At 42.7% G+C, this 18331-nt stretch overlaps 1 protein-coding gene and 1 non-coding gene across 5 annotated transcripts in view; one reads left to right on the forward strand and one right to left on the reverse strand.

The window, feature by feature from the left end:
- PDE4B (phosphodiesterase 4B) overlaps nt 1-18331 on the reverse strand; it is a 2420935-nt gene that overhangs the window by 447502 nt on the left and 1955102 nt on the right. The gene's annotated exons all lie outside the window — the stretch shown is intronic.
- On the forward strand, nt 2646-2752 carry LOC138565206 (U6 spliceosomal RNA). The gene has a single exon (XR_011301108.1). It is a non-coding gene; the product is annotated as a U6 spliceosomal RNA (small nuclear RNA).

Here is an 18331-nt window from a genome sequence, read left to right on the forward strand (position 1 = left end):
AAATCAAAACATCTTTTGGAATCTCTAGAGTAGAACATATCTAGAATTCACAAATGTTCCACTTCTTTATGCCTCCTTATGGCTAAGGAATCAGAAATGTTATTGTAGACAAGCATGAGCTCAGAAAGAGTGCTCATCCAACAAACTCTTGCTGCTTCCATATGAAAGGTTGCTGCTTTGTTCAGAACCTGCATGGCTAACTCTCTGTGACAGAATGACATCTGTTGAGGGCAGCACAGCCTGAGCTTTTGGGAATTTTTTGATTTTTAATAAATAAAATGATGCAAGTAATTCCGTTTTTTTAAAGTGAGGTCTGCTAATCAGACCGTGCTTTATATTTGCCCCACTTCACAATTATAGTGCAATCAAGTGCCTTTGCTGAGACAGTCTCCTTACATCCCCAGCAGCAGCAGCAGCAGCACCCCTGCAGTGGCAGCAAGGCAGGTCACATGTGACAGCTGCTGGAACATAAAGTTACAATAGGCAGAGGTGACTTTTTAAATTGTCTGCATCTCTGATTCAAATTATAATAATTGCGTATTTTAGTCAGCTTGATGGCACATTACACTATGATTAGAATCCTGGGTTTGGCTTGGTTTACTAGTGTCACAAAAATATACAGACACAAAATATAATAGCATACTAGTGTCAGATTGTTGATGTATCCTCTACTATGACAGGGCAATTTGTATTAGGTCTTTGGCCTTGATGTCTCAACAACAGCCATATCGGACAATGGGCAGGAAGTTGCCTTTTAATCCTCCTAGATAAATGGAAACATCTTCCAGGGCACAGGCACCCTCCCAGGATATCCTCTAAGAATCAGTGCTTCAGGCAGCGCTGACATAACAAAGATACCCTCAGGCCAGAGCGCTGACCAGCGGACTCCTTTTGAAGTCAGCAGACATGCAAAGACGGGAAGTTAAAGTTGGCAGAGGAGAGTGATAGGCTGAGTGAGGGGTTCCACCATCTTGGTTTCTCCATCTTGGTTTCTCCAAGAGCTCTCTACAATTCCAGCCTCATTTTCTGAAGAAAAACACTATGAATATGATGTCAGAAGGTGAAGGACACTTGTTGCAACAGCCTGGTGTGGACCCTTTAGAGTAGGCTTGCTTTAAACCAATACCCTGTGTCATCTGTCCTTTTTAAGAAGTGTAAACCACTACTTAGTTGTTTCATCTTTGGACTCACACAAGACCACAATGATTCACTGGACCTCTGTTGGCAGTAAAGCCTAGTCCATAATCCTCTGCCATAAAGGTGAAGGCATCCAAAGCAGAGGCTAGCTCTTCACTCTACCAATCCACAGGAACAGCGGGGGTGATACTGCAGTGCAACAAAGCCTTTCTGCTGCATGTGCACTGGAATCAGGATCCTGCTTTCTGGAAGTAAAGGACCTCCTGTAGGAGCCAGACAACTTGCTGGAGTGAAAGTGCAGTACTAAGGACTCACCTTGTCCTGGAGACCCTGGATTGCATCACCTCGATACACCTTTGCACCGAGTCAACCATGCTCGATGCTCTATGAGGCACTACAGGACACATGGTGCTGCCTTTGGTACTCTGAACATCTTCGAACCACATACCTGCCTTTTGGGCCATTCGGATGCTAGTTCCACCCACTGAAGCAGACCCTGATTGCCAGTGTGGTTCTATGTAAGTAACTGATTTGAATGCTAACTCAACCTGCTGGAAGCTATCGACTTTCCCATTTCGAAGTCCGATTCAACCCAGCAGAGGCATTGTTTTGCTGCCAACTTGACCGCCGCCTCAAGCCGTTGGAAGCCATTGACTCCACCATCTAACTCGATCCAACAGAAGCCCGCATATCGATCAACAGAAGCCTGCATATCGAACCAACTCGCTAGAGGCACTGCATGTCTCAAACATCTTGACATTGTTTTGATTGCAGTAAAAGCACCTCGAAGAATGCTGTTGAACACCCAAGACAAGAAATAAAGGTATTTTGAAGAGATCCTGTCTGGCTGTTCCCATTTAAGGGCCCATAGTGACTTTTAAGCCCCCTTCTCTCCATTTTTGAGAACATATCCTCGAACAGTCTCGGGAGTCTCAGGAGGAAGCAAGGCGACACGGAGCACCACAGGTCCGATCACTGGGTCCGCGCTTCGAAACCTCTGGGTATTAAGCTGCGTTATAAATAACCTATCATATCATATAACATAGACATTGCTGCTAAAGTCATTTGTCTAAACACCCTGGCTCATTAACCCAGAGGTCCCTTTCTCACCAAAGTCTGCATTCTCTGTGTTTCTCTTTCAGGAGTGGGTGTTAAGTGTTTTTAATTAGGTGTGTGCATTGATTCGTTTTATTGAAATCCCTATCTTTTATAGAACCTTGATTGGACATTGTTTTATGTTAGAACCACTGTACTATTGTTGTTTTGGGTTGCAACTCTGTGAGCTCGGACCCTCCTGAAGATATAGCCTATCAGCCCATGTTAGCAAAAGAGGGGACGGAGGTACACCTGTCAGGATGTGCCTGTTTCACTTTTAGGATTGGGACACCGCTGGTTTAGTAGTAGTGTGAGAGATAGGCGGCTTAGCACCTACGCATCCATAGACTCCTGCAGAGCAATAGTCATTTGTCACTCTCTCCCCTCCAGGAGGCGACACAAATGAACCCTGAGTGCTCGCTTCGGCAGCACATATACTAAAATTGGAACGATACAGAGAAGATTAGCATGGCCCCTGCGCAAGGATGACATGCAAATTCGTGAAGCGTTCCATATTAGAAACATAAATAAATAAATAAAAAAACAAATGAACCCTGAACAGATGGCAAATGGGTGGGTATGAGATTGCTGAATGAAAGCCATGGTGGTATCCCTTTTCTTCAAGGTCTGAACAATTTCAGTGAACTTTCTCTAAACAATACATGCATGGTTGCCATGAAGAGAATGAAACACCTGTTTTGCACAATAGACATAATTAGTTTAGTCCCCTTTTATGGAGAACAGTTTCTAACATGTCGGGGCAGATGTGCTGCTCTGCCTTGTTCTGTGTAGTGTTGCAAAAGGCCTGACATTTACCCTGCCCCTGATTTGCCACGCCGCTCAAAGCTGGGCAAAGGAAGGAAAGTGATAGCAAACCTTCATCCTTGTTTCATGTTGTCAATGCACAGGTACTGCGGCCCATCCCTTAAAGGGGCGGGCATCACAATGCTGCAGTGCCTGCCATAGAGGAAGCGGCCTGTCACTGACTGCTTCCACCTTCCAAAAGGCTACTGACTGACCACGGCAGGTAGCAAATATTGAAATCCAGGGCTCTGCTCAGAGCTCCTCTTCCATTTCCATGGCTTGAACATCGAAGCCAAGTGGACGGTGCAGCTTGGGCGGAGGAGCCCTTTTCAGGTAAGGAGAGGGGCCCCAGGGGTGTTCAGGGACTGGATTTGGGGGTGGGAGGCAGGGGAGGAGGGAAAACAGCAGCTCTGAGTGGAGGCCAGGTGCCTAGAGCACTCTGATTGCTCCGAGCCCGGGCTTGCATCAGTAGATTCAGCCCAGGTTTGGAGCAACCTGATTGGCTGCCACACCCGCCAAGGGTGCCAATTATGATTGGTACATGCTTGTGGATACAGTATTTCATTTTATAAATTACTTTTATTGGCCTTTGCAAGCCTTTAAAACAAAGGGAAAACAATCAAATTTCATCACGTCAGTTACATACAATAAACTTCCCGTCAACCCAACGCGGAATCTGCAACCTCCCTGACCCAGCCATAGTTAGTTGGTGATCGTTAGTTTACTGCCACAGCCCAAGCGCTTGGCTCTATGCAGACCTTGGGCAGCTATTGTCCATAGTTTCGAGACACTTTTCAATCTTCCTCTTTCAAGGACAAAGTTAGGACAATTGTCAGTTTTATGTTCTCTCCGGTGTGCATCCAGTGCCACCACTCTTCTGCGTTCCTCATTGACATTCCTGCCATCAGGAGTCAAGGCATTTCGATCTTTGTGTTCGGAGCAGGGGGCAAAATAAGACGAGGTGTTTAGTCGTTTCTTCATAAAGTTAGCAGAACCTACAGTTCACATTCGTCTTGTCCATGCCAGCCCAATTCTTAGTTCTCTCTTTGGTCTTTAGCAGTTTTAAGCGAAATCGCATGTATGTAGATCTTCTCTTATTATCAGGGGAAAGAGCTACGTAGTTTTGCAGACTGTTGTACACTCTAGCTTCACAAGACGCATCTTTCATTAGTTTAGTCGCACTTCTTTCTTCGCCAGTTATAATCCAGTCTAGTCTCCTGATCTTTTTCTTCACCAAGTCTGGGTTATCCCGGAGCGTTATAAGATCTGTGCCATACATTGTCAGCAGCTCCTTGCATCTTGTGCTCCATAAGGATAGTAAACACTCCGGGTTACCACTACTGGGATTACTCAGGATTTTGAATTGCGGAGTAACGTTTGTCTGGATGGTTTTCCTAAATAACGCAAGTGTTCCAGCAGATGCGGGCTTTGATGGAGATCAACCCTAGCTTGTATCGTAAACAAGCTGTTGAGATACTATTTGGTAGGTGGAGTGTTTTCACCCAAAATATATTTTCTGGGGTTGACCAGAGTTTTTCCAGGCATCCAAAGGCGTTTTCCGCTCCATATATCTGGGCTGGAACCACTTTCTGTAGGTAGAAAGTTATCACCGGCCTTAGTGAGAACTTCCCATATTTTCTGTTCAGTATGGAGGCCTGGCAGGCAAATTGGCGACATTTTATTTTTGTGGTCTCCATCCAATGACCATCATTTATGTTTGCGCCAATCTGCATCCCAACATATCTAGTGGTTTCTACAGTGCTTAACGACTCTTTTGCTAAGTGCCATTTAAATGTTTTGTTGTTTCCGTGTCCACCTGTATGGAGATTCTGTAACGTTAATATTTCACTCTTTGCGTTGTTGATAACCAGACCGTTGCTTTCCACATAGCATTTTACTGCATTCATTTTTCGCTGGAGACCGATCGGCGTGGAGTCTAACAAAATCTGGCCATCCGCATATAGCATCCAACTTAGTGCAGACCCATGGATTTTTGGAGAGAATGATCGAGGCTCATTAATTGCACTACCAATGTCTGACAAGAACAGATTGAAAATTGTTGCCGCCAGTGGGCATCCTTGCTTCACACCGCAGTAGGTATTCATTTCTTCCATTAAGGATCCACTCTGATCTAGTCGCACCTTGATGGTAGTAGCGGTGTGGAGTTCTTTAATTGCGGCTACTAAGCTCTCAGGGCATCCCCAGTTCGACATCTTGGTCCAAAGAAGCTCTTGATCAATAGAGTCGAAGGCGTGGGAAAAGTAAATCAGAGCTAAGTAGACCTTTCTTGTAGTATTATCAATACTTCATCCCGGCGTGAAGGCTCGTGGTGAAGCAAGACGAGAAGTTCCCCAGTGAAGTACGTCACAATACGAGACGACGTATTGAGCTGAGCGAGGACAACATTCAAATACAAACGATTGCTCGGCAGCTGGTGGAGCCTGACAGCATACATCCAGCGTTCCCCATATATATATATATATACATATATAGTTATATGTGTGCACTTAATAAAATACATAAATCCACCTACCTATTACGTGCCGTTCCTGATACTTCACGTGGCGACGAGGATTCGGGCTCCACCGCCTCCTTATACCCGCGCGTCCCGTTTACAGTCTCCTTACAACCGGAGGAGCCGGGCCGCTCCGCTCTGCTCCCCGAGCGTGGTAGTGGCCCACTACAGACTGTCGGCCGCTCCGTTCCCACGAACGTAGCAGCGGCCACAATTGCACTGCTGCCGAGCCAAGTAAGTGTAATTGTTTCCGGGTCTGTTTCATGTGCAACCAATCATTTTACTCTTAGCTGTGCGAGGCAAGTACCGTATAACACGGTATAGAGGGGCAAGATACTACATTTCAACACATTACCTGTTGTAAAGTGGCAAGAGAAATTAACACAACACTCAGTGCATGTCAAGGAGAGCAACATTTAATTGTAAGATGCAAACAGGATTCCAAGGACATTACAATAACGCACAGTCATCACTGTGTACAATCTGAAGTCTAAAAAAAAAATAAATAAAAAAAAAAAAATAAACAAGGAAGTTTCATCATGGCATTCGGTGGTGTTCCACCTCCCATATTTTTCTTAACAGATGTAGGGGAACCCTCGATACCCTGGAAAAGGTGGATCAAAGCATTCGAACACTATGCAGGAGTAGTGTGCGGCCAGAATTGTAGTATAGAAAAGAGAAAATCTCTTTTGTTACACTGCTTAGGGCCGGCTGGACAAGAAAAATTTGAAGATTTGCCAGACCTGTCACCTGAAGAAAGTGCTGGTTTGAATGACTATGAATGTTCAGTAAAGAAAATGGGCAAACATTATGAAAAGAAGATAAGCACTATCCTAGAACGGTACAAATTCGGAAAGAAGGTTCAAGAAGAGGGTGAAAGTGTTGAACAGTATATAACCAATTTAAGGAAATTGGCCAGAACGTGCAAGTTCAATGCACAATTGGATGAGAGACTACGAGACCAATTCATGTTAGAGTGCAGAAGCAGCAAAGTGAGGTAAAAATTATGGGCTGAAGATGATCCACCCCTTGACATAGTTCTCAGGATAGCCAAAGAAGTAGAACATACAGAAAAATGTGTTCAAGAACTAGAAAGCAGAATGCAGTCTGTGGAAATTAAACAAGAAATCCCAAAGAACATTAGTAATATGAATGCAAATAAAAGCAACGAATCTATAGCCCATGTGATGGAAGTAAACAGTGGTAAAGACAAACCGGAGAGACATCGCAGGTCGTCATGGAATGAAAACAGAAGAGGTAGAGGCGGACCCAGAGCATATGAGAAAAGGAGAAGCCCACGGAGACAAAAAGTTAACACAAGGAGAAAGAATGATAGTAAATGTTTTAGATGTGACGGTACTGACCATTGGGCTGATAATCCGGAATGTCCAGCTTTAAAAATCATATGTGGTAAATGCAAGGGCAAAGGACACTATGCCAAGTGTTGCAAGGCATCGAATACCTCTATGAACTGGATTGGCAGTGATAATTACAGTGATGCTGATGACGATGAGTGTGTGTTTGTTATATTGGATGAGGAACATGAAGAAGAAATGGAGAGTCCCAAAGCCACAGTGTGCATAGATGGTGTAGATATGCAAATGATGGTTGATTCCGGTGCAAAATACACACTTATACCACAAGGAATGTGGGACAAAAGGAAACATGAATATTTGCATGAACCCGATATTCGACCCAGAGCCTACGGTGGGATAAAAATAGATATCATTGGATGGTTTTGGGGCACACTCAAGTTTAAAAACAGAAAAGCAAATGGGAAGGTTTACATTACAAAAACTGGAAGAATTCCTTTGTTAAGCTGGACCCATCAAAGCAAACTTAAAGTGAAGTTGGATGCAAGTGCTGATGAATCAGTGATGAATATTGAGAGTGATATAGCAAGGAAGCATTTAACACATGAGGAAATAGAAGAAGTGATGAAGAAAGTTTTCAAGAATGAGATTGGATGTTTACGTGGGTATTCGCACAAAATCAAAATGAAACCAAGATGTGTTCCAGTAGCACAGAAAATGCGCAATGTTCCTCTTTCTATGAGAGAAGAAGTAAAGACGGAGATAAAGAATTTAGTTGAGCAAGGTATCATAGAAGCCATTGATGCCAGCGAATGGGTGTCCCCGTTGGTTGTCTTAAGGAAGAAATCTGGGAAATTAAGAATATGTGTTGACATGCGAGAATTGAATAAATGTGTAATTCCAGACAGGCACCCACTTCCGAACATTCAGGAAATAGTTTCTACGATTGGTCCATCGAAACAATTCTCGACCCTTGATTTGACCTCAGCCTACCATCAAGTGAATTTACACAAAGAATCTAGATGCATGACGGCATTTATTACACCTGACGGCCTATATCAGTACAAGAGACTACCTTTTGGGCTTATATCAGCTGCATCTGTCTTTCAGAAAATTATGCATAAACTATTTGAAGGAGAACATGGCATTATATGCTTCCAGGATGATATATTGATACATGCTGTTGACCAGAAGACACATGATGAGAAATTACAACATGTGTGCAAGAAACTGTGTGAAGTTGGCATGACTCTGAGTAAGGAAAAATGCAAGATAAATTGTGATACAATTGAATATTTGGGACATACCATATCGGCTGAAGGAGTAAGACCCAAGAAACAACTTTTGGATGCGATAGAGAATATGCCAAGGCCCAAGTCTAAGGAGGAAGTACGTACCTTTATAGGTATGGCAGAGTATTATTCGAAATTCATGCGTAATTTTGCTATGCACACTGTTCCCCTCCGTGAGTTATTGAAGAAGAAAACGTTTGCATGGGACACAGAATGTGAAGAAGAATTCACATGGATAAAACGTGAACTAAACAAAGCTCCGTCATTGAGGAATTTCATAAGTGGGGAAAAGACCATTATCACAACAGATGCCAGTAATGTAGGTCTTGGTGCAGTCGTGACGCAAGGAATTGATGGTAAAGAGAGATTGGTAGCCTTTGCATCCAGATTACTGAAAGGAGCCGAGAAAACATGCGGCTATTGAGAAAGAGATGTTGGCTATTAAATGGGCTGCAGGAAAATTCCGGAATTTCATTTGGGGCACAGAGGTGGAGTTCCGCACGGATCACAAGCCATTGGTCCATGTAATAATGAATAAAGGATTGGACAATGTCTCGAATCGTATGAAAAGATGGGTCATACTCCTGCAAGAATATAACTGCACAGTGAAATATGTGCCAGGCACGAAAAATCGTGCTGCCAACTGTCTTTCGAGGCTCACTAATGTCTCTGAGGTAGATGACGTTGAAGATATGGAATCTGAAGTTGTATTAAATATTGAGGGATTATCTATATCAGAGAAGGAATGGAATGAAGCAGAGGATTTGGACGACACATTCAAAAAGTTGAAACGCATCATTTTGGACGGTAGTTCAGTAACAAAAGCCAAATATGAGGAAAATGGGATATTAGAATATTGGAAAGTTGCAAATGAACTAAAGGTGGAGAATGACAGGATCATGAGAAGTGACAGGATTGTTCCGCCTGTAGGTTTACGTCAAAAGATAATTGAGCTAGGTCATGAAGGCCATCAAGGAATTGTAAAGACGAAGAGAAGAATACGAGATGAATTCTGGTGGCCAGGATACGATCTGCAAGCTGAGAGAGTTAAACGAGATTGTATCCTTTGCAAAGAGAGTGATAGGAGTTGTGTGAATGAGAAATACCCCATGGTGGTGACTGAACTCCCAGGTAACATTTGGGAGGACCTTGGTATGGACATAGTAGGTCCAATTTACAGTGAGGGTAAACAACAATATTGTCTAGTGATTATTGACCTTTTGACTAGATGGGTTGAAGTTATAATTAAACCATGTATGACGGCTAAAATGGTGGTTGAATTTTTAAAAGAAGTCTGTGGAAGGGAAGGTTTACCCAAAAGTATACTGACAGACAATGGAGTTCAGTTTCGTTCAAGAGAAATGCAGAAATTTTGTGTGGAAAATTCCATTGTACACAAGAAAAGTGCTATATATCACCCGCAAACCAACGGGGTGGTTGAGCGTTTTAACAGAGTGCTTAAGGGTGCTGTGCGATGGGCTTGGGCAAATGTTGTAAAATGGGAAGAAGCTGTTAGACAAAAGATTAATGCACACCGTTTTACAACACACTGCACGACTGGCCTGTCGCCATTTGAAATGAGTAGAGGTCGGAAGGCAAACACTAGGTTAACACCATCCTGGTTGAAAAGAATGACTGTGATAAGGAAAGATTTCGGAGATGCATGTCAGAACATAAGAACCATGCAATTGAGGAATAAGAGGGCTCATGATGTGTCCGTGGGCAATAAGGGGAGAAGACTACCATTAGAAGTTGGAGGACGGGTGAGAATTAAACTTCCGCCTGTTTTAAGAGATGGTCCATGTAAATGGTCCAAACCTGTTGGAGTCGTTGAAGTGTTTAAACATGCAGTGAGGGTTGAAGACGGAAGAGTGTGGAATATGGAGAGAGTATGTGTGTGGGACACTCCTACAATGAATGCATCTATGCATAAAGATCGTGAGAAACCAAAAACAGGTATGAATGCAAATAGTGATGGTGTTGGTAAAAAATGTCAGAGAGATGTAATACGAGAAAAAGAATCATCGATAATTTCCTTGCCAAAACCGAAAACAGATATTTCACGCACTTCGAAAAGAGGAAGAATCATTCGTGATCCCTGCGGATTGAAAGACTTTGTATGGGAACACTAAGTTCAGAACTTTTGTATATAGTTAGAATAGTTGTGTCATCAATTAATGTGAGAAGGGGAGATGTGTAGTATTATCAATACTTCATCCCGGCGTGAAGGCTCGTGGTGAAGCAAGACGAGAAGTTCCCCAGTGAAGTACGTCACAATACGAGACGACGTATTGAGCTGAGCGAGGACAACATTCAAATACAAACGATTGCTCGGCAGCTGGTGGAGCCTGACAGCATACATCCAGCGTTCCCCATATATATATATACATATATAGTTATATGTGTGCACTTAATAAAATACATAAATCCACCTACCTGTTACGTGCCGTTCCTGATAGGATCCACTCTGATCTAGTCGCACCTTGATGGTAGTAGCGGTGTGGAGTTCTTTAATAGCGGCTACTAAGCTCTCAGGGCATCCCCAGTTCGACATCTTGGTCCAAAGAAGCTCTTGATCAATAGAGTCGAAGGCGTGGGAAAAGTAAATCAGAGCTAAGTAGACCTTTCTCCCTGATCTTATAGATTCAATTATTAACAAATTTATTAACACGAAATTTAGGCCACATCCAACTCCCCTTACAAAACCAGTCTGTCTCACATCCATATGACCACTGTCTGAGATCCAGTCTGATAATTTCTGTTGCAGCATTGAGGCGTAGACTTTCCCTAGCACATCCAAAAGCGCTATGGGGCGGTAGTTTTTAGGCTCCAAACGATTCCTGTTTTTGAAAATCGGGACTATCATAGCTTTCTTCCATGATTTTGGAAGAAACTCTGTTTCAACTCTGTTTCAACTCTGTTGAAAAGCTCTTTGCATACCTCAGCCCATATTTCAGGATTTTGTTTTAGGGTAAAGTTGGTCAAGCCATCAAGTCCAGAGGCCCTCCAGACACTGACATTGTTGATTGTCTGCAAGATGTCTTCCTTGGTGAAGTTGAGGTTCCATCTTTCCAGTGTCGGCATTGAGGGGTGCGTCCACTTGCCTTTTTTGCAGTAGAGCTCTGAGAAGTGGGATATCCACACTGTTTCAGGTACCATATTAGCTATCAGTGCTGATTGAGGGGCACCTTTGTTGTTCAAAATTTTCCAAAACTCAGCCGAGTTTTTATTTCCCATCTTTTCCATCATCGAAATTTTTGTATTTTATTTTAGCGGTGTGCTTTGCTTGCAAGTAGCTTGTGGCTTCCTTAGATCTTATATTTCTTATGGTGGTGTGCAGAGCCCACTTCTGTCTCATGACCTCCACATCAAATTTGTGTTTGTTGACGAAGCCGAGATTTCTCGGCCCTTGTTTTTTTTCCACAAATTGTTGTAGCAAGTGGGCGTATTCCACTCCAGGTTCTTCATTAATATAGATGTTTTTGATCTCAGAGACCTGCTCTATTTGAGGTTTCAGCCTTATTCTATTTGACTCCACCAGGATCCGGTGGTTCCATGGTCTGTGTTTCATCTGCCTCGAACCTGTGAGAGACAAAATCACCATCTCGTGGTCACTATGAACCATGGGCACTATAAGCAAAGATGATGTCACTTGCTGAATTTTTTCAGATACGAAAAAGTAGTCCAGAGTGGATTTTTGCTCATTTCTCCTCCATGTTGGGTTGGTCGGTATGTTGCCAGTGGTGTTTCCATTTAGCATTGCAAGGTTTCTTACATCCATCTCCAACATCCACCTTGAGGCCACATTGTCATGTGTGTAAATAACTTCAGTATTTTTGTGCTTTATGGACACACAGTTGGTGTTTAGGTCTCCACTTATTAAAATGTTTGATGTCTCATTGGCTAATAGTAGCTCATCGACAACTGTTGAGACCTGGTCCATAAAGGCAGTTACACCAGCTTGCAGGTGATTCTAATATAGATTAATGATGGAAAAGTGGCTGACATTATCGTTTAGCTTCTCTGCTGTGGCGATCGTAGTCAGCTGTATAAAAGCAGAGTAGTTTACAGAGTTGGTAATACAACAGCCCAAGCCTTTTTTTGCAAATGTTAACAGGCCAGCCATTGGTCTTCCTCCGGGTTTTTTAAAGGCAGGGTTGATCGCCACTTCATAGATGTCAGAGGTCGGGCAGGTGTCCATCCAAGTTTCCTGGAGACAGACTATATCGAGATCTGCTGGCCACAGATCCTGAAATAAATGTGAAAAACCTCTGGTGTTCCAAGATCCAATCTTGAATAAGAGAGGCTCTACTTTAGCCTGGCGTTATAGTCTTGTAGGTCTGCTGAGTGCTTCAGCCAGCCAGCAACAGTCGTTTGATTCCCCACTTTGAGTCTTTGGGAGTGTCTGATCGACGCGCCTCATTTCCAACTCACTATCACCTTTAATTGTGATTTTGATGTTTCCATCTTTGGGCAATTTTCCCAAGGGTTCGCCAAGTATATGTGTGGCAGCCGCCATTTTCCCTTTATTAGTGAGTTGAAAAGAATCGCTCACTCTGTGGGTTTCAATGTTTCTTTTCACCGTTTCTTCAATGTCCTGTGAGTCTAGAGGCGCTTTTCTGAATGACGCATCATCTGTGTTTTTTGGAGTTTCAGATCCATGTTCTGTTTTAGTTTTATCCAACACTTCTGAGATGTCAAAGCCCAGAGACATAAGTACAGAAGCTGTGTCTAGTACTATATTCAGTACTATTTTAGATCTGGAATGTAGGATAATTTTGTCATTGTGGTCTTCTCCTGTGAATTCAACTGTTTTGATGTCCTCAGATTGGATTGTTCTGAGAGAAGGCATGTAATGAAATAGGCGTAGGACATTGGACCGGTTGAGAATTAGTTTATCACTTCTTTCAATGCGTCAAGCCGAGCTCTGTGTGGTGTTTGGACTTAGTCTCTGAAACTGCTGTCTCTTTTGTTCACAATCTTCGATCTATTTCAGACAGAGCTTTTATTCTGGTCATCAGCCTGATTGTCATTCGGTCTTTCTCTTCTCTTGAGCACATTGATATTTTCAACGTCTTCTTGAGTCTTAACACTGAAGTTGTGGATGGACCACACAGTGTCCCTCAAGTTTGCATCTTTTCTCATCTCGGGTCTTGACGATTCCCATATATCTGCGAGGACTTTTCGCCTACTTCCAGCGTTTTAAAGACGGGACTTGGAGGCCAAGCCGCGGGTTTTTCAACTAGGGTACAAATTCTGGTGACTCCAGCTGGAATTTGAGTATGCACCAGTTCACTGCCTTCAGATCCTGTTAGAGCAGGCAGTTGTTCGACCTGAGCGACACTCACTTCAATCTCGACACCCTCTTCCTCATTCACCAGGTCTTCGTATACAGACAAATCCATGAGGTCAATTATGGAATCCTCGCCACTTTTTGGTGAAGCTATGCCCCCTTCTGTGTCAATGTTCAGGTTCGCAGGTAAGGGCTTTTTTTGCTTTGTTGGACGTCTCGCATCTGTGTTATTATTGTGAACAATGACGATAACAGTTTTTAAATTACGGAGGAATTTCCTTAAGTCATTACCTCTCTTCTGATTTTTTGTTCGTTGATTTTTTGCTTTTTTTGTTTGACCAGGTTTGGTTCCATTTGCTTCTGGTTTTTGAGGAGCAGTTCCATTAAATAAGTCAAATGTAGGACAATTTCTTTCTTCCATCTGTGGCGTAGAAGGCACAGATGTCTGTGCTTTTTTGTTTGACCTGGATTTAGTTCCGTTAGCTTCTGGTTTTTGAGAGGTAGTTCTTTTAAATATGTGAAATATATGACTGTTTTTTTCCGCCGTCTGATGGTTGGGGATTGCCAATGTCTCCCGAAAGGGGCTCATCCCTATAACCATGGCTGACATAGAGGGGTTTTGAGGGTCCAGGGCTGCAAGGTTGCATGGACCTCTACTGCTTTCCAGAGTGCCAGCAAGGCTCGTGTTTTTGGATAATCCTTCCATTACATTTGTAGAGTCCACAGAGGGGTCAGTTTGTGGAGTGGGTAAACTGGGAGGGTTTAATCCACAATCACGTGATTTGGTCGATTCAGAGGTGCTTAAAATGGTCTTGTTTCAATTCAGAAGATTTTGCTCGTGAGTGCTGGCAATTGCAGCCAAGGTTTTAGGGTCTGCTACAGATGGTCCGGTCACTTTGTCAATCTCAAGGACCACCGTAGAGATTTGATTTTCAATGAGGCAAGCATCCATCAATTGAGGGTCTACAGTATTAATTTTGGTGCCTTTTTGATGAAACAAATAACCTACACAGAGTGAAGGAATTTATAATCACAATTAGTTTATTAGACAATTAATATTGGGTTTTCAAATAATGCCATGTGGTAAACTCACGTTGCACCTTGCTTACTTTGATACAAAGAACCAATTGATGTAGCTGCACTAAATCATAGAGAAAGTATTCACTATTACTAAATACATCCAAGGCGAGTTCTCTCTATTTGGCTAATGTGCAGGATATTTTACGGACGTCTACTGTCTCCAGTTGCTGATGCATAGGGTGTGGTACATCTTCTGAATTACTATGAGGAAGCTACTATAGGGATTTTACTATTATATATATAAAAACAAAGGAGAGGGCATACTTCCGAAGTCTGCACTTCGTTGGGACCATAATAAAAAATACCAGGATGTTGTGATGTAATGATCAAGGAATTTTATTTTCCAATTCAAATGAAATGAAGCCAGCTGCCCGGGCTATCTATATATTTCAGGATTTAGTCCCCTTTTTGTTTTTATTGTAGTTCCGTGCAGATTTTGTGCCGCATGAACGCGGCAGGTATGAATGAATACTTTGCTTGATTACACGTCTTTTGACACTTCGCCTGACGAAGCCCCGTGTTGGGGGTGGAACGCGTGACGTGTTCTTGCACTTTGAGCAACTTCCTGCCATGTTTTGAATATGGAACTTCAGACGGACAAGGGCGCTTAAATACATGTTTTTTTTCAGTTTTCCAGTCGAGTGCTCGAGCTTTCTTTTTACGTTTAGGTATCAGTGTGTTCTATTGGTATGAGAACGTAGTGGTTTTGGTCTATATATGGTGAGAGTGGGAGACCGGGAAAGAGAGTCTCTAGAGTCTTAGTATCCAAATGCCACAACTGTACTTACTAGACGGTGACATGGAAATTACATGACATAATTATCTGTAATTAGACTCTGCTGTTCCATATTTCTCTCACCTGAAGGCATACTTGCCAACATGTGTGACCAAAAAGATGTAGTGGTCGAAGTGTACGAAAAGAAGTAGTGGAACTATGTTGCCTGCTGGCCTGCCCCCGCTCCCCACAAACCCCATCACCACACCTCCTCCGACACACAATCCAGACCCCCAAACAAACACACTGCTTTTATGGGAATGTCTAGTGCACTGCACTGAATTGCAAGCTTCAACTACTTCCTAAACTTTTATTTTAAAACTAAACCATTCCAGAACGGTTTCTTTTAAAATAAAAGTATAGGAACTGTGAAACTTAAAAATAAAAAGTATAGGAGCACCGCTCCCGACCGCTCCCGCCCACTTCGACCTCTGGATGTAGGATTTTTCAAGTTTCAAAAATAATAATTCACATAACAATGACATCACAGGAAAATACAAAACATACATTGTTGGCATCATTGAAGCATTCTAAAGTACACAACCCATCAAACAGCACAACATGTAAAGATGTTCAAATGTTTAAAATGTAGAACTTTGAATTGAAAGTTAACAACACATTTAATTATCTAACTTCACAGAAGGTAATCACACAGAGCTGGTAGGCAACGTTTGCCACTGCTCTGTAGCAGCAGCCTGGGCAATACATATGTATTCCTGCTCTGCAAGTTGAATACTGAATGACATGGAGACTGATACCCTTTCAGTCTGATAGGCAGATGCTGTGTGATGGTGTTACACTCTGCCACTTGCCTTCACTGGTGGTTCACCTAAGGGTTGTCCCAGCAAGAGTGCAGGACAGAGTAACGTAGCTGTGAGGTCAGTGGATTGGTCTGAGCCCAATCAAAGTAATCATCTACCAGCCCACTGCACAGACTAATTAATGTGTTGCATGCTTTGTCCAGCAGCCTGCCTTAGAGTCACATAAATTACCATCCACTGTAAAAAGCAATAGGATCTGCCACCCAAATCTGTAGGCGATAGGACTGCTTAAAAAGCAGTAGCCTACTGCCTAAATCAGTAGGGATGGCAAGTATGTGAAGGCAGTGTAGAGGAGCAGCGCATGCCTCTGCAGAAAATCCCACCCCTCTACCCCCTATATGTTGGAAGTCTGAGACTGTGCCATGGTTGACACCAGCAGTTGAGCCAATACCATAGCAAATCTTTCAAAAAAGGTATCCACAGAGGACACCCTATCGAATGTATCCCCGAAGAGACGCCAATCTGAGGGAGGAACTCCCTGAAGGGATATGAAAAGGAGCACAAAAGAAAAGCTAGTGACGTCACAAGAGACAAGTGTGACGCCCTGAGAATACTGGCTGAAGAGAATGCATAGACTTTACAGAATCTGATGACGAAGTTAGGAAACGAGTAAACTTTCGTATGCGGAGAGAAGATTGCATGTGTACAAAGTTCTACAGAAAATCAATCTTTCAATAATTGTACAGACTCTGAAACACAAGTGGACCAAGTCATCATAGAAGCTGGCTATATGTAGTGAATATACTGCAGGCAAAGTCGCCATTGTATAGAAGGTGGACATTGGTATCATGAATTTTAGTAAGCCAGGACCCATGGAGAGGAAAGGCTGAGAATTGTGTCGCAGCATGAATAAGCTGAAATCGTTGAAACGCCCGGTGAGGCTGTCTGGCCTGGCATCAAAACAGAAACAGCCAAGGTCAGTTATCTATTCTTGAAAGCAGTGAACGTGCAAAAGATGAATCATCCCTTATTAAGCAGCAAAGAAAGAACACAAATAGTGCCAATTTGTATTCGTTTAAGACATTTAAGTGCTGCAGAATAGAGCAAATCGTGGTCTCCTGTCATTTGAGCCAAGGATGGGAATAGAGTTGAGCTTGGAGTTCTAGAACAACGATAGGGAGAGCCTGCACTCCCATATATTCCCAGAGACAAGGTTACTTTGCAAGGTCAAGTTCAAAGACAATCTTCATGGCAGAAGGCATGGGTGATGAGAGATGTTGGGCTAATTGGGTGGGGAGGTAAAGTCAGGACCACTCCCTGACACCTGGATCTGAGCTTACGTGCTGCTAAGTGAACTGAATGTTCCAGACATGGCACGAGTGTGCCAACCGCTTGTAGAGGGCCCTATAAAGAAGGGCCTTATAGATTGACAACCTGAACCGTTTACTTAATAGTGTTGGAGATTACATGTTTTAGAGGTACACTGTATAAATGCATGGGTTAAGGACCACGGTATGAGCGATATGCCCACTAAAACTTAGGTTTGGGTGAAGCTGCGTCGCCGAGGTCAAAACGTAGGTGCACCCATAAGCACCCACAAGTTGTATGATTGAGCTAATGTGTGACAGGCATGACACGCTCTACCCACTAGTTGTAAGGAAATCTAAATTGATAATTACATTACTAGTCCAATTTCGAAAAAGTAGCTATTTGACAAATTAGAGAAATCTTTATTAACAGAAGATGTCAGTCAACATTTGTTTCGACAAGCGTCGATTTGAAGGCTCGCAAAATCATACAAACATAAACAAAATTAACAATGTAATTGGTTATATACCATATGAAACAAATTAAAGAGCGTAAATTGGCCAAATCGTTCCAATCAAAAGAGTAGTAAATTGTGATACAAGGAAACAATAATAAATAATTAAATAAAAAGATGACATACCTCACAGTTAGTATCAGTCATGTGTATTGCATTGGGGGTGGGAGGAAAAACAGAACAGGAAGAAACACATGACCTGTAAGTGCTTGTAGCTTGATTGTCAATTATTAGCACACAGTTGGATTAGTGTGCACTGAAGGAGCAATGTGACAACCCTGCTGATATAGCCTATGGCAACCCAATAGTTAACTAGGAATGTAATTATCAATTTATATTTCCTTACAACTAGAGGGTAGAACGCATCATGCCATGTTTTAGAGGTAGGCATAAGTTGTCCAACTGACTGTAGGGCATCCAATCACAATCCTAGTCCGTGTAGAA

The sequence above is a fragment of the Ambystoma mexicanum genome, chromosome 1q (genome assembly GCF_040938575.1).
Source record: "Ambystoma mexicanum isolate Mex_15411 chromosome 1q, UKY_AmexF1_1, whole genome shotgun sequence".
Classification (NCBI taxonomy): Eukaryota; Metazoa; Chordata; class Amphibia; order Caudata; family Ambystomatidae; genus Ambystoma; species Ambystoma mexicanum.